This window comes from Dermochelys coriacea, chromosome 21 (assembly GCF_009764565.3).
Source record: "Dermochelys coriacea isolate rDerCor1 chromosome 21, rDerCor1.pri.v4, whole genome shotgun sequence".
In the NCBI taxonomy this organism is placed as follows: domain Eukaryota; kingdom Metazoa; phylum Chordata; order Testudines; family Dermochelyidae; genus Dermochelys; species Dermochelys coriacea.
This window is the reverse complement of record NC_050088.1, coordinates 4,022,115-4,040,017: the sequence shown is the minus strand read 5'-3', so window position 1 is coordinate 4,040,017 and position 17,903 is coordinate 4,022,115.

The window sequence follows — 17,903 nt, the reverse complement described above, 5'->3', positions numbered from 1 at the left end:
AACATAAATATAACCACCACTATGGGAAAAAATGAAGAAGCCAAATAATGAGAGAGGAATAGAGAGTTCACAGCCTTTCTTATTACTTTCTGATATTCTAGGATTACTCTTTTGGCAGTATCTTCAACAAGGTTATAAAAACCATGTCTGCAATGTAAAACATCAATGCATTCTCTCTATACCTGCTTTTAAAAATTGTTCTTTGATTGAATCCACAGGGAACTTGAAGGCAAGAAAATGTGCTTTGTACGATGAAATACTTAAATAAGATTGCACCGAGGACAGGATCTGCATGTGTAGCATTCACATACTGGAGGAATTCAGTTGCACATCAAAAATTTAAAAACACTAGGAAAAAATAATAAACTCAAGGCAACTCCTGAATAACCCTTCTGGGCCTAATAAGAAATTGCCACCAAATGAAAGTGTTATGGAGAAAATAGATGGAGAATAAGAGAGGAACATCAGAAAATTAAATGACATGTTTAAAAGGGCAAAACATCAATACTACCTGAAGAATTGATAAAATGTGTCATTTTAAAAGATGCAGTAAAGCAAAGAAATCACAAAATGCATTATGACATGAAAGCGAAGATGGGAGGGAAAAAATCACCCATAGAAACCTAGTATAGACATTTCCAGCACCAAAGAAATCAAACTATTTTCAGGAATATATGAATATAAAGAAAGACGTGTTATTGCTTTGAAAAATTTTAAAAGCTGTAATATAATGATAGAATGTGACACGTGATCATTTAAAAGACTTGTTCAGTCCAGGCAGGTAAAACTTATGGGAACCAATGGCTATGTCTCCTGTTTAGAACATATTCCTGAATGTATGTCCTTAGCTTCCTCTTGGATTGTGCCTGTTGAAACATTTATGTGTTTGTAGATCTTTTCTATTTACCTTATTCTTCCACTCTGAGCATATGAGAGCAGGGGTTGGGGAGGGACACTTCTAGCATGTATCTACTGTTAAATTGACTATGAAAACAAGTTAACTAAGGTCCTTTGATCATTACATCATCTACTGAACATTTAACTATGGAATTTTATCTGAAATTAAGCTCTAATCAAACTGTCCAGAGAACTAGTTTAAGACAAGATTAAAATTAAGGTTCTCAAATATGTGCTGAATTTAAATTTTATATTTTCCCCTTAAAGGAACAATAGAGGGTTTGTAGAACAATAGAGGGTTGGTCCTTATTCAGACAACTCTCCCTTTGAAAGCAACATTTTGCCTGAATAAGCACTGCATGAGCAGAGCTATACTTTCTGAGGGTTAAAAATAGGGTATGTTTTTCACTGTATGGTGGTTACAAATTCAGTCATTTTTAGTTGTACTCCTTATCACTAGTTATTTTATTAACCAAGTTTAACTGGCACCACAGCGATGAGCACAGAATAAAAACATGGTTGGGTGATCCATATGTGAAAATGACTAGTTGGCTCTCACAAATGGAAAATGAAAGTTCAGATAAGAAATCCCCATGTTTCCTCAAAATGACTCCGCTAGCTGGCTACAGAGGTGATAGTAGCTTTGGAAGGTGGTGTCATCCTGTCTGTACTGCTAAAAGAATAGTGGTCTAAAGTTTTAAAGTGACAAAAAATGAAAAGCCTTCAAAACTGTGTCAAAAGGACAAAAGGATTTCTCAGGGTGAAGAGAATTGTATTGAAAAGAATCTTAATGTTAAATGTTGTTAGTGTCTCTCATCATAGTTAGTGATGGGAAAGCCTTAAAAGTACAACTTCAATGTGAGTCTCAGCTATCCTGCAGCCAGAGAATGACACTTAGGCTTGGTTAAGGAACATTTCTAAAAGTCTGAGTGCCTCTTCAAAATTTATCTGAGCACTCAAGTCTGCGAAATTTGACTGGAAATGCCACCTAACCAGGCCTTTTCAAAAGTGAATTTTAGCACTTCTGTTTCTTGTCTTAGCCAGGGACCAGAAACGTATTCAATAATTTGGGGCTCTAAAAAAACATTTGAATATTTCTTTATTTTTACAGACAAGCTCCAACCAAACAGAGTAGGTATCTATTTTTTTCACCCCAATCACAGTGAGATTCATAGCTTGCATGAAAATCAGCACACACTCTTCCCCTCATTTGTAATCTTTGCACACAGAGACAGAATCAAAGGTGTATGCAGATTACTAAAACTGTCTCATCCCCCAGGACAGTCCTCTCGGCTGGCATTAAAGAGCGACTTTGCATAAAAGCCATATTGTAGATGCTCAGCCCTTGCTTGGATTAAGAATATAGGGTATTTGGCAAACAGGTTTGGTGGATGCAAACAAATACAAAAAAAATATTGAGTCCTCATGAAGAATGATCTGTTGTCACTGATAACACGTTAGGCAAAATACAAAGAAGAAAACAGAGTTCAAATGACGGACTTGGTGTTTGCATCAAAAGCAAGGTAATTTGTAATCTACAGTGCATGGCACTTATGCCATACTGTAAAAATAATGCTAAATCATCATCCTTGCTGCTAATTTCCCAACCCAAATTACTTTTGCTCATCTTTTAGCAAGGTGTCATGCTCTAGTGGTGAGAACACTAGATCAGGGGACCTGGGTTCTCTTCCTGACTGTGCCACCTTGGGAAATCACTTCCCCCTATCTATGCCTCTGTTTCTCCTCCTAGCCTCCATCTTTAGGCTGTAAGCTCTTCAGGCTGGGGACTGTTTCTGACTAGGTGTTTTTTTTTCAGTGTGTAGCACTAGTCCCTGGTCTTGGTTGAGTCCTCCAGGTGCTACTGTAATATAAATAAAATTTAATAATTTTCAGATTTTTAGCATCTCATAGCCACCTCCCCTTTCAGCCATTGTGCAGACTTTGTCCCCTCTTATTCATGGTCATCTAGCACCCCCCATGCTCACTAGAGCAATTGCTTATAGGAGAAGGTGAGATCAGGAAAGTATCCTGTGGATCATTAGCTTCTGTTAATGCAGTTTACCAGCTGCAGACAGTGAGGAGGAGCCACGTGACCAGCTAGCATCCCGTGGATTACCACAGTTTACAAACCTCTGGGTTCATTAAAAATCACCATCCTTCTCCACCTTTAATTTACTGCATTAAAAGAGAAAGGCCTGAAATCCACCTAGTTGGTAAGCATCTTTTTGAGCTAACCCCAGCCTTCCACAGTGTAACCCTGTCACATGAATGTGTGTGACAGTGGCACACTCTGTGTGGAAGCTGACTGGTCCAAGTCACCCAGAAAACTGGGATTCTTGGCTCTGTTGTTACACTAGAAAATACCCCAGTCAGAGAGCTGGCTTCCTTATTACAGTCATTACAGTAGGGCTTTTATAGAGACACAAGAACAGGACTCCAAGAAGCATGAGAAGGATGTGGAGTGGGAGAGCAGTTATGTCAGAGAAAACTGGCATAACAGACAAATTTTATCCACTGGAAGGTGCCAGATAGCAAAGCAGGCACCGAAGAACTCCTAGCAAAGCTTTCTTTGTGTCCGTCTATTTGTGGGTTAAAAAATGCCTGTAATAAAGCATCTGGAGTTCGTATAGAATCTTCCAGCCCAACGAATGCCCTGTACTGCAGGTTCCCTAATGGAAGAAGAGTGTAAAGCAAGCCTCTACTCCAAGCAGCTGCAGGGAAAGGTGCCAACATAGGGACAAAACCAATTCTTCCCTCATGGGGCACCATGGTCCCCAAAAGTATAACCCACTGTCTATGGGACATAATTTTCCCTTCACTTTGTGTTATCGACATTCATGATAATTCTGCAGGTGGTAAGAGTAAAAGATATACCTTGGGGGTCCATAGTACAGGTCAGAGAAGGGCATTTTGTCTTACTTAAAACACAAATGGGCAACAACTATCAAAGAATACACAGAAGGTGTTAGCTCACTTCTTGATGGACAAGTGCCCCCATCACAGACTGATGCTACTTGGCAATCCCTGCTGATGGGGGAATGAGCACAGAAGCTGAAGTCCCCTCTTGCCCCTACCAGGAATGTGTATAGGAAACTTGCCTTATGGTTCCCTGTTTTGTTGCTTTTCAGTGTCTAGAAGACTTGAGCCTGATTCTCCACTGCCATGTATTTCATGTTGCCATTTATACCAGTGCAAAATGCTACTTTTCTGACATAGGTGTCAGTGAAACACTCTGCAAACGCTTCTCACTAGTGTAAATGGACTAGATAAGGTGAATGTCAAATATCAAACCATTTTATTTTATTAGTAGTACTAAATATTTATAATATGGAAGAACCCAAAGTTCCCAACTAAGATGAAGACTTCATTGTATTGGGCAAATTAGAAACATATAAAGGAGAAAATTCCTGTCCAGAAAGATTTACAGTCAGGGATGTCAATCCAGCACTTATCATAAGCACTAAATACAGAGTCAAATAATAAAGTCAAATTTTAAACATCTGGTGAATTTATTTGATTTTTTAAGCTTTTTGTCAAAAAAAGTTATCTGTGTACACATTCTGAAAAAAACAGATTTTTCTGTAAACATTAATTATACAATTAATTTATTATCGAGCAAAAAGCAATAAATAACTTTAAGTGGTTTGGCAAATCTGGGATTTAAACAAAAGAATTACTTGATTCAAACTCTCCTTTTAATCCCTGATTCTTTACCATCCATTCTTCCTGCTAGTGGTTCATAATAGAGCAATTGTGTAATTAGGAATAAATTGCCTTTGAGAGTGACACCTTTTTTCCTGCCTCAGAAGTATAAATGGTCTGACAGTTTTTTTTTTGTAAGTGCGCTCCAGTTGTTTTCAAAGACAGCTAGCGAAGAGACTGTAGATATACTTTTGGAATAATTGCATTTAATGCATTTGGTAACAAAAGAATGAATCACACACACTTTTCTCTCTCTTGGAAACTTTATAACTGATTTCTGCAACTCCCTGGGCTCTGAACTGACACTGACAGTGCTGTGCTTCAGTATGATGCTCCACAGGGATAGATTCCAGGAGCTTAGCTAGGCTCATGTCTACGATGCTTCCTCATCGTTTTACTGCCCAATTAAATTAAGCATCATGCACAAAATGGAATTAAATCTGAGGAACTGGGAAAGACCTGTTCTCAGAGAAGAGGTGGGCTTATTGGAAAAGACTGCTTTAATGATAAGGGTTTATTGGCTTCTGTTTAGAGTCCATGCATACTAAGGCAATGGTATGAGTCCTGCAATTATGTATTTGTAAAGCAATGAGTGGCAATTGCAGCCAGACCTGGCGGTGATGTCCATTCTCAGAGCAGGTCATGCGTAAGGTGTAGTGTTTTGATTGCATTAAGAAAGCCGTTATAGAATTTAAATGGATTTATGACATTTGCATTCTTTAATATGCTAACTCATTAAGTTCCAAGACTTCCCTGTTGAGCATAGGTTAGAGCAAGGGTGAAATATGCTTCATGTAAATCCAGCCATCTACCTGTTACCCTGTTAATAGCTCATTAAATGCCAAAACTTTGCTGTTGACCACAGCTTTGAGAATGATGGATAGGGTAACTGATAGATGGATGGATTTACTTGAAGCATGTTTCATAATTGTTATTTTTAAAGCATTTTGTCAAACAAAGTCTGGCCTTGCTCAGCCCAGAAAAAAAAATCCAGAAAATTCATAAAAAGAAATAAGCCTCACAATAACCTGAACAAATAAACACTTACTGCAGATGAATCTGCCTGTTGGAAATACTAAAATATGCAGCATGTTTATTGGAATCACTTCTCTTGCCTCTAACACAGAGTCTTCTCTGGGGTGGGATGGGGCAGCTGTTTAACTGCAGAAATAGTTTGGAGCAGGAAGGGAAAATGAATATTGTAGATCACAGAAAACCACATTTAAAAAGGAATACAGTCTTGTATCTGAGGCACTGTGACTCAGCAGATCTGGATTCAGTTCCTGGCTCTGCTACTGACTCCCTGGGTGACTTTGAGCCGGTCACTTAATCACTTTGTGGCTCAGTTCACCATCTGTGAAATGGGGATAATCATACTTCCTGTTTCCTAACATTTTGTCCAGGTCTACACTTGGAATGCTCTGCTGATATAATTATACTGGTATATTATACTATCAAAGCACTCCTAGTGTGGATACAGCTTATAGTGGTAAAACTGCACTTTCGCTGGTATAGTTTATTCTAGTCTTCTCTCCCCGTACCCTAGAAAAATAAGCTAAAGTGGCAAAAGCGCAGTTCTGCTTGCTAGTACAACATATAGGCTAGAGGTGTTTCCTGGCACAGCTATGGTCGGTCACAATCACACCTCGATGAAGGATTAATAAGACTGGGACTTTTCAACTTGGAAAAGAGATGACTGAGGGGGGATATGATAGAGGTCTATAAAATCATGACTGATGTTGCGAAAGTAAATAAAGAAGTGTTATTTACTCCTTATCATAACACAAGAAGTAGGGGTCACCAAATGAAATTAATAGGCAGCAGGTTTAAAGCAAACAAAAGAAAATATTTTTTCTCACAACAAATAGTCAGTCTGTGGAACTCCTTGCCAGAGGATTTTGTGAAGGCCAAGACTATGACAGGGTTCAAAAAAGAACTAGATAAGTTCCTGGAGGTTAGGTCCATCAGTGACTATTTGTGAGGATGGGCAGGGATGGTGTCCCTAACCTCAGTTTGCCAGAAGCTCGGAATGGGCGACAGGGGATGGATCACTTGATGATTACCTGTTCTGTTCATTCCCTCTGGGGCACCTGGCATTGGCCACTGTTGGAAGACAGGATACTGGGCTAGATGGACCTTTGATCTGACCCAGTATGGCTGTTCTTCTGTTATGTTCTCATCACATCCCTGACTAAAATAGCCATGCCGCAGAACTTTGTAGAGTAGACCTGGCCTGGGGCTGGTTAGACTGTAAGGGTGTGTCTACATTGCATCTGGGAGCAAGCCCAGACTCGTGGAGTGGGGCTTGTGCTAGTGCACAAAAACAGCTGTGTGAATGTTGAGGCACTGGCAAAAGCTCAGGGTAGCCATCCAAGCTCAGACCCAGGAGGTAAGGTGGGCTTGAGCTTGGGGGGCTCACCTGAGCTTCTGCTGGTGCCACAACTTCCACACAGCTATTTTTAGTTTGCTAGTGTGAGTCTGTCTACCTGGGCTAGGAGACCCACTCCCAGCTGCAGCATAGACATGCCCTAAGCTCTTCTAGAGAAAGATTGTCTCTCCCTATGTGTCTGTACAACACACAGCACGAATGGGTCCCAATGGGTCTTCTAAGTGCTACCATAATACAAATAAATAAATAAATTAAATAAATGATAACCATGCTCTGTCATGTAAATCACATCACCCCCACCCCAATATATCTTAATAATTAAAAATATTGTAATTGTCCCCCACACCCATATTCCTTTCTCTCTTCTGTTCCAGTTACAATAGAACTGACTCTTGCTATATAAAGAGAAGTTGGGTGAGGTAATATCTTTTATTGGCCCAACTTCTGCTTGTGAAAGAGACAAGCTTTCGAGCTCACACCAAGCTCTTCTTCACCTCTAGGTCTTATTATATAGAGCAGTACCTTGTACTTTTGCTCAGCCAGTCAGAAGATCCTACTGGATGAGTATCCTTAAGTACTTTATGCATTTCTAGCATAGAAAGCAAAGAGAAAGATCTCCCCGAAAGATATTGGTCTGTCTCAGTGTAATTGCCACAGTGATGTACTGTATTGTGTAGCAGTTGTTGCCCTGCCAAGGTTCCCCCGCACTCATCCTCCTTGAAATCAGAAAATAAGAGACACACACAGTGATGGGAAATATAGAAAGCAGGTGTTTGTCATAGCTCATGCCTGCCTGGCTGTATCTTACAGGGGGTTGGAAGTGTGTCATCAGATTTCATAATAGATGAGATGTAAAGCTAATTTTAAAAGCAAACTATTACCCTGAAAGTGTTTCACTTTATCTCTGTATAAAAGCTGATTTCCACATCCAACCTGTGTTGCTGCACAGCAGAGCTAAAAGTCCTGAGAAATAATTTATGAAGAATGCATTAGAAGAAATATGTACTCATAGCTTTTGTAAACACCTGTTTCAGATGCCTAACATTAACTCACAGTTATCTATCATTTATTGGATCACAGATGAACAATCATTGGCTAACAGCCAGTTTGTCTGTTACTGAGCTCCTAAGAACTAGTGAAATCTTGCTCGTCTCTGAAATATTAAAGTATGAGATGTTCAATATAGATTTACAAATGGAGTAAGTCGTAAAGATAGATATAAATATGTAGATACAGATGACATATATATACACATAGTTATATGTGCATATGCATTTTAGGTCAGGACAATATGCCATGGAAATGGCCATGTTAGAAATATGATCATAAGGTCCAGCAGATTGTTTGTATTGTGATAGAACCTTAGAGGCTCCCACTGGGATCAAGTCCCAATGTGCTAGGAGCTGCATAAACACACACTAAAAGAGACAGACAAAGGGTGTGAGAAAGGAAATACTATTATTTCCATTTTATCCATAGGAAACTGAGAAACAGAGATTAAGTGAACTGCCAAAGTCACAAAGGAAGTCTGGAAGAATCAGGAATTGAAGGCAGCTCTCCTGAATCCCAGTCCAGGGACTTAGCCACAAAGACAAATTCCTCCTCTTTTTGTGTATGTGTGTGTATGTGTGTTTTGTATCCAGCCTACATACCACAGTAATGAGCACATTAGAAATGAGATAGATAGAGATATATAAATGGATGCCTGGGGCTAGTTTCAAGCTAGCAATAACCTTATTTTGAACAGGTTTCAGAGTAGCAGCCATGTTAGTCTGTATCCGCAAAAAGAACAGAAGGACTTGTGGCACCTTAGAGACTAACAAATTTCTTTGAGCATAAGCTTTCATGAGCTACAGCTCCGATGCATCCGATGAAGTGAGCTGTAGCTCACGAAAGCTTATGCTCAAATAAATTTGTTAGTCTCTAAGGTGCCTCAAGTCCTCCTTTTCTTTTTGCTTATTTTGAACGTCTCCCTGTTCCTTTCCCAATCATCTGAGTCACCTTGTTTGTACATCCCTCCTAGCAACCTTGCATTATATTGTTAAGAATTAACTTCAAAAGTAGAATTTCAGCATATAAACTGAGCGGCTTGTTTTGAGATGTCATCATTTAGAGAATGTTCAAGGGAATTGTAAAACAGGACTCACTTTACAATGTGGATGAAGCTGGAACTGAATCCTAAATCATTTGGATACTACATGTTTAAATTGTGTGAGTGACACCTCAATGAGCAGAAATATGAGCTTCTCAGTGCAAGAGACACCTTTGGTTGAGTGATCCATAAAGTGGCTTCCCTGTAAACCTAGGCAGAAAACGGTGGATTTTATGACAATTTCTGTCAGTCTTACAGGGTTTCAGAAGCATTTCCAGCTGAGCATAGTTAGCAGGTATGAAAAGTATGCAATTCCTTTATCTTTCATAGACTTCATTTAGGTAACATAAGAAAACTATCTGGAACATTATGTCACATTCTTTGTGGAGGCTGATATTTATTGAAGCTCTCAGATCTCGGAAACTGACAGCTCCATGGGCTATAATCCAGCTTCTCCTATGCTTCATTTTGAAAAGAACAGTCACTTCTTTCTCTGCCCCATTCCTCCACCTCCAAGTGGCCTTGGTCCTCTGGTACCACCTGTAGTATGCATATAAACAGTGGAAATCAAGATGCAGAGCTGTAGTTCTCATCTTAGGAGCCTCTATTTACTGCAACCAAGCACTTTGCCAGTAAAGGTCTTAGTATTGCATTACTGGAACAGTGCTGGACAACTTTCTGTGGTTCTGAGATTCCATTCCCAAATGGGTGAGAAACCTCCCAAGGCCAGGTCTTTTTTCATTATTATTAACTCTTTGAATGTCCCTCTGGGTTCTGGCATGCAGTGAAAAAAATGGGGTATCAAAAGTCTCGCCAGAGAGTCTGTTACTTGCAGACTTTTGGCCAAATGTGTGTGGGTTTCATGCCTCCCTCTAATGGCTGGCCTATTACAAGATAAGAGATTATAACTGCTACCAGCTAATGGAATTACTTCCTTAGCTCAAGTAGTAGAAATCTGTGCTGTGATTAAGGTGGTCCCAAGTTTAAACCCTGTAGCCCAGCCAGGAAGGAATGAGGATCCCTATGATGACAAAAAGAAAAGGAGTACTTGTGGCACCTTAGAGACTAACAAATTTATTAGAGCATAAGCTTTCGTGAGCTACAGCTCACTTCATCGGATGCATTTGGTGGAAAAAACAGAGGAGAGATTGATATATACACACACACAGAGAACATGAAACAATGGGTTTATCATACACACTATAAGGAGAGTGATCACTTAAGATAAGCCATCACCAGCAGCGGGGGGGGGGGGGGAGAAGGAGGAAAACCTTTCATGGTGACAAGCAAGGTAGGCTATTTCCAGCAGTTAACAAGACTATCTGAGGAACAGTGGGGGGTGGGGTGGAGAAATAACATGGGGAAATAGTTTTACTTTGTGTAATGACTCATCCATTCCCAGTCTCTATTCAAGCCTAAATTAATTGTATCCAGTTTGCAAATTAATTCCAATTCAGCAGTCTCTCGTTGGAGTCTGTTTTTGAAGCTTTTTTGTTGAAGGATAGCCACTCTTAGGTCTGTAATCGAGTGACCAGAGAGATTGAAGTGTTCTCCAACTGGTTTTTGAATGTTATAATTCTTGACGTCTGATTTGTGTCCATTCATTCTTTTACGTAGAGACTGTCCAATTTGACCAATGTACATGGCAGAGGGGCATTGCTGGCACATGATGGCATATATCACATTGGTAGATGCGCAGGTGAACGAGCCTCTGATAGTGTGGCTGATGTGATTAGGCCCTATGATGGTGTCCCCTGAATAGATATGTGGGCAGAGTTGGCAACGGGCTTTGTTGCAAGGATAGGTTCCTGGGTTGGTGGTTCTGTTGTGTGGTGTGTAGTTGCTGACGAGTATTTGCTTCAGATTGGGGGGCTGTCTGTAAGCAAGGACTGGCCTGTCTCCCAAGATCTGTGAGAGTGATGGGTCGTCCTTCAGGATAGGTTGTAGATCCTTGATGATGCATAGGAGAGGTTTTAGTTGGGGGCTGAAGGTGATGGCTAGTGGCGTTCTGTTATTTTCTTTGTTGGGCCTGTCCTGTAGTAGGTGACTTCTGGGTACTCTTCTGGCTCTGTCAATCTGTTTCTTCACTTCAGCAGGTGGGTATTGTAGTTGTAGGAATGCATGATAGAGATCTTGTAGGAGTTTGTCTCTGTCTGAGGGGTTGGAGCAAATGCAGTTATATCGTAGAGCTTGGCTGTAGACAATGGATCGTGTGGTATGATCTGGATGAAAGCTAGAGGCATGTAGGTAGGAATAGCGGTCAGTAGGTTTCCGATATAGGGTGGTGTTTATGTGACCATCGCTTATTAGCACCGTAGTGTCCAGGAAGTGAATCTCTTGTGTGGACTGGTCCAGGCTGAGGTTGATGGTGGGATGGAAATTGCTGAAATCATGGTGGAATTCCTCAAGGGCTTCTTTTCCATGGGTCCAGATGATGAAGATGTCATCAATGTAGCGCAAGTAGAGTAGGGGCATTAGGAGACGAGAGCTGAGGAAGCGTTGTTCTAAGTCAGCCATAAAAATGTTGGCATACTGTGGGGCCATGTGGGTACCCATTGCAGTGCCCCTGACTTGAAGGTGTACATTGTCCCCAAATGTGAAATAGTTATGGGTGAGGACAAAGTCACAAAGTTCAGCCACCAGGTTAGCCATGACATTATCGGGGATACTGTTCCTGACGGCTTGTAGTCCATCTTTGTGTGGAATGTTGGTGTAGAGGCTTCTACATCCATAGTGGCTAGGATGGTGTTTTTAGGAAGATCACCAATGGACTGTAGTTTCCTCAGGAAGTCAGTGGTGTCTCGAAGATAGCTGGGAGTGCTGGTAACGTAGGGCCTGAGGAGGGAGTCTACATAGCCAGACAATCCTGCTGTCAGGGTGCCAATGCCTGAGATGATGGGGTGTCCAGGATTTCCAGGTTTATGGATCTTGGGTAGCAGATAGAATACCCCAGGTCGGGGTTCTAGGGTTGTGTCTGTGCGGATTTGTTCTTATGCTTTTTCAGGGAGTTTCTTGAGCAAATGCTGTAGTTTCTTTTGGTAACTCTCATTGGGATCAGAGGGTAATGGCTTGTAGAAAGTGGTGTTGGAGAGCTGCCTAGTAGCCTCTTGTTCATACTCCGACCTATTCATGATGACGACAGCACCTCCTTTGTCAGCCTTTTTGATTATGATGTCAGAGTTGTTTCTGATGCTGTGGATGGCATTGTGTTCTGCACGGCTGAGGTTATGGGGCAAGCGATGCTGCTTTTCCACAATTTCAGCTTGTGCACGTCGGCGGAAGCACTCTATGTAGAAGTCCAGGCTCCTGTTTCGACCTTCAGGAGGAGTCCAACCAGAATCCTTCTTTTTGTAGTGTTGGTAGGAAGGTCTCTGTGGGTTAATATGTTGGTCAGAGGTGTGTTGGAAATATTCCTTGAGTCGGAGACGTCGAAAATAGGATTCTAGGTCACCACAGAACTGTATCATGTTCGTGGGGGTGGAGGGGCAAAAGGAGAGGCCCCGAGATAGGACAGATTCTTCTGCTGGGCTAAGAGTATAGTTGGATAGATTAGCAATATTGCTGGGTGGGTTACGGGAACCACTGTTGTGGCTCTTTGTGGCATATAGTAGTTTAGATAGCTTAGTGTCCTTTTTCTTTTGTAGAGAAGCAAATCATGCATTCCTACAACTACAATACCCACCTGCTGAAGTGAAGAAACAGATTGACAGAGCCAGAAGAGTACCCAGAAGTCACCTACTACAGGACAGGCCCAACAAAGAAAATAACAGAACGCCACTAGCCATCACCTTCAGCCCCCAACTAAAACCTCTCCAACGCATCATCAAGGATCTACAACCTATCCTGAGGGACGACCCATCACTCTCACAGATCTTGGGAGACAGGCCAGTCCTTGCTTACAGACAGCCCCCCAATCTGAAGCAAATACTCGCCAGCAAACACACACCACACAACAGAACCACCAACCCAGGAACCTATCCTTGCAACAAAGCCCGTTGCCAACTCTGCCCACATATCTATTCAGGGGACACCATCATAGGGCCTAATCACATCAGCCACACTATCAGAGGCTCGTTCACCTGCACATCTACCAATGTGATATATGCCATCATGTGCCAGCAATGCCCCTCTGCCATGTACATTGGTCAAACTGGACAGTCTCTACGTAAAAGAATGAATGGACACAAATCAGACGTCAAGAATTATAACATTCAAAAACCAGTTGGAGAACACTTCAATCTCTCTGGTCACTCGATTACAGACCTAAGAGTGGCTATCCTTCAACAAAAAAGCTTCAAAAACAGACTCCAACGAGAGACTGCTGAATTGGAATTAATTTGCAAACTGGATACAATTAACTTAGGCTTGAATAGAGATTGGGAATGGATGAGTCATTACACAAAGTAAAACTATTTCCCCATGTTATTTCTCCCACCCCACCCCACCCCCCACTGTTCCTCAGATATTCTTGTTAACTGCTGGAAATAGCCTACCTTGCTTGTCACCATGAAAGGTTTTCCTCCTCCCCCCTCCCTGCTGCTGGTGATGGCTTATCTTAAGTGATCACTCTCCTTACAGTGTGTATGATAAGCCCATTGTTTCATGTTCTCTGTGTGTGTATATCAATCTCCCCTCTGTTTTTTCCACCAAATGCATCCGATGAAGTGAGCTGTAGCTCACGAAAGCTTATGCTCTAATAAATTTGTTAGTCTCTAAGGTGCCACAAGTACTCCTTTTCTTTTTGCGAATACAGACTAACACGGCTGCTACTCTGAAACCTATGATGACAGAAATTTGGGTCATGTTCTGATAAGCATCTGCAATCCTGAGTACTGGACCTCTGAGCCTTTTGAGGCCCAACAAATCATGAACTGAATTGATGACTTTGGGTTCAGCATGCACCCCAAGTGTGCTGCAGAGGTCAGGGTTGTGGGGAGACAGAGAAGTAAGGAAGATTCTCCATTGTGGCAGCCTGTGTTCCAATAAGTTTGAAACTCCTGAGCCCTTCCCAGAAAAGAATATTAGATTTACCATCACCTTCTGCTTTATTCTCTGCTTATTTAATAGTCCCCTTCCTGCTGGGCCACAGAGAGTCCCTGCTCCATGGGAGATGTGGGCACCCAACATAGACCATCATGCAGCAGAACTCAGCTAATTCCACCAAAGAATGAGGAATGGGGGCAAGGAAGGCTGGAGGAGTAGAACAGGTTGTGCTCCTAGCTGAATTATTGGCAGGACACATTGTCAAAGAATTCCTCTACCATCTATCCTTCACACCTATACTTACTGACTTCAGCAGTCAGCAAAGCACCACCCAGTTATATACCCACCCATGCTAGTGGTTTCTTGTATTATAGGATGATATTCACAATGACTGAAATTCAGCCCTGTACAAAGGGCTTGCATGAGGCCTATGCACCACTTGCGTCCTCATTAAGCCTTCAGAATAGGACTTAAGTGGTGTCTAGCAGAGCTGGTTGGAAAGTGGAGTTTTTGTCCTGTGAAAAGTTTTGAGATTTTGAAAACAAAATTTGTCCCAAATTGGGATGAAAAGCCAACATTTTGAAATTTTTTTGCAAAACAGACTTCTGAAACATATTTCATGATGGATCAGGCCAAATGTTTTGTTTTGACCTTTTCCATTTTAAAGATATAAAATAAAGCAAATTTTGAAATGAAAAGTAATTTTGAAACAGAAAATAAAAAGGGGACATTTTGATATGGTTGAGATAATTTTTTCCAGTTGATTTTAAAAGGAACTTATGTCAAAATTGATATAACTGTGTGAAAATTTTCAGTTGAATTGATAATATAGGGATTGCAGGAAAGTAAACATTTGGGAGTTGTGGAAATGGTAAAAGGTAATTGTTGTGAAGACGTTAAAAGAGTAACAGTTGTGCTGTTACAAGAAGGAAGTCTTTGTTTAATGATCAAACCCAGTTATATAAATGTAACTGTATGTGCAACACTGTGCAATCTATTGGATGGAAACTTGGTAATTAAATTATCCAAGGGGGTCAGGTAGAGTGGCTACTACCACCACTATGCTTCTGTCCCCAGAAGCGCTTTCGTGAGCTACAGCTCACTTCATCGGATGCATTCAGTAGAAAATACAGTGGGGAGATTTATATACATAGAGAACATGAAATAATGGGTGTTACCATACACACTGTAATGCGAGTGATCAGGTAAGGTGAGCTATTACCAGCAGGAGAGTGGAGGGAAAAAACCTTTGTAGTGATAATCAAGGTGGGCCATTTCCAGCAGTTAACAAGAAAATCTGAGGAACAGTGTGTGTGTGTGTGTGTGTGTGGGGGGGGGGATAAACATGGGGAAATAGTTTTACTTTGTGTAATGACCCATCCACTCCCAGTCTTTATTCAAGCCTAAATTAATTGTATCCAGTTTGCAAATTAATTCCAATTCAGCAGTCTCTCGTTGGAGTCTGTTTTTGAAGCTTTTTTGAGAAGAATTGCAACTTTTAGGTCTGTAATCGAGTGACCAAAGAGATTGAAATGTTCTCTGACTGGTTTTTTGAATGTTATAATTCTTGATGTCTGATTTGTGTCCATTTATTCTTGTACATAGAGACTGTCCAGTTTGACCAATGTACATGGCAGAGAGACATTGCTGGCACATGATGGCATATATCACATTGGTAGATGTGCAGGTGAACGAGCCTCTGATAGTGTGGCTGATGTGATTAGGCCCTATAATGGTGTCTCCTGAATAGATATGTGGGCAGAGTTGGCAACGGGCTTTGTTACAAAGATAGGTTCCTGGGTTAGTGGTTCTGTTGGGTGGTGTGTGTATAACTCTCATTATAGTGTGTATGGTAACACCCATTGTTTCATGTTCTCTGTGTATATAAATCTCCCCATTGTATTTTCCACTGAATGCATCCGATGAAGTGAGCTGTAGCTCACGAAAGCTTATGCTCAAATAAATTTGTTAGTCTCTAACGTGCCACAAGTACTTCTTTTCTTTTTGCGGATACAGACTTACATGGCTGCTACTCTGAAACCTTATAATCTCAGGGCTCACTCTTCTCCCCATTTCTCATCTAGGGAGAAAACGGTAGGGGAAATAAGAATTTCCTAAACTTCCACCCACCTCTAGAGCAAAAACAGTGAGAGAAGAATGATGGTTTTGTGATGAAGGTACCAGATCTGCCACTGACGCCCTGGGCGATGCTGGGCAAGTTACTTAGAATCACCCAGCCACAGTTTCCTGTCTATAAAATGGGGAACATAGTACTCCCTTTCTGACATCCCTAGTTAGATTGAAAGCTGTTCCTTGGTGGGGGGCGGTCTTTCACTAAGTGTTTGTACAGGACCCAGCACAACAGAACTCTGATCTCAATTGTGGCCTTTAGATGCTACCGTAATACAACTAACAACAAAATAAAAGTTAAACATTTTGTTATGAAAATCCAAGTCAGTGCTCCTTACATTGGAAATTCTTCCTGGCAGGGACTGTATATTTCTTTCTTTCTTTCTTTTTTGGTACAAAAGGCCCCAGTCCTCAATGGTGTCCCAATTCTAACCAAGGCCTCCGGGGACTACCACAGTCTGAATGTTAAGTAATAGTGATTTGGATCTCCACTCACTTACTCTAGAAATGTTACTCCACTTGTAGCAACTGGCCTACTTTTGACCTACGCTGAGTTAACAGGGTGGGGAATCAGACTTATTCATCAGGATACTGTGGGTTCCTTGGTCCTTCATGACTGCAAGGTCACTAATGCAGAGCAGAAGAAAGTGAGAACACAGAAAGCTTTTGTGAGACAGTGGTGTATGGAGGGGGGCAACTGAAAGGCCCACTCTTTAGTTCATGCCTAGCAGCTGGTTACACTGATGGTTGCAAAGTTGATTTGGTGGGTGGATGGAAATCTCCTACCAGCTTTCAGGTGCCTGTTCTCTAGTGTGTATCTACACCGAACAATTGGCATCAGCCCTGATTATGCAGGCTTGTGGCTGGTCAGAAAGCCAGGCAGGAAGAGGCTTGAAAAGAAAGTCAAACGTGATGGGTTCAGTGAGGAAATGTACCAGAAGTGATTACTGCCTTAGCATTCTCTTATTTACTTCCTTCTGACCTTGGCTAGATGAGAAATGCCCCTTCTTCCACCACCCCCAAATCCCCAAATTGATGGCTATCACTTCACAAACAAAGCCTGCATCCCTAGTCCAATTTTGAAGTCTGTTAAGACTGTCTGCCCTTCATTTAAATTCCTTCTCCTGTCAAAGTGATGGTGACATTAACAAGCATGCTCAGAGGGGGGCTTTGTGCCAATTAACAATTTCTCGTTAGCTTAATTAGGGGACACATGTTTTTAATCACAGCTAAGAATGTGGAGTGATTGAAGAATTGATTCTGAGCTTTTGAAAGCATCACTGTCAGTGCATGGAATTTAATTCGGCAGATGTAGTTAAAGAAAGAGCGAGTGCCTTAAATGACTTTAGCTAAATGAACTTAATAGCAGAGTGAAGCAGGCGGGATGGCAGTTATACAGACAATGTTTCCCATTGTCACCAATCACAGACCGCATTTGTTAATATCTATGAGACCAATAAATGACTGGGGAAATGTTGCTTTTTTAATTCACAGGTTAGCATCTGTCCTGATGCAGTACATATATATACACAGTACATATAGATAGATCAATCCTGTCTGCTAAGTGATATGCGCTGAGTGTGACATATTCCTTTCTTTTCCTTTCCTCAGAGTGTGATGGTCTTTGTCCCAATATAATGGGTGTCCTTGTCCTTTTTGAATTACTTGTAGGAAATGACCTAGCTGATAAATGCATCTTTTGGTGGGCAG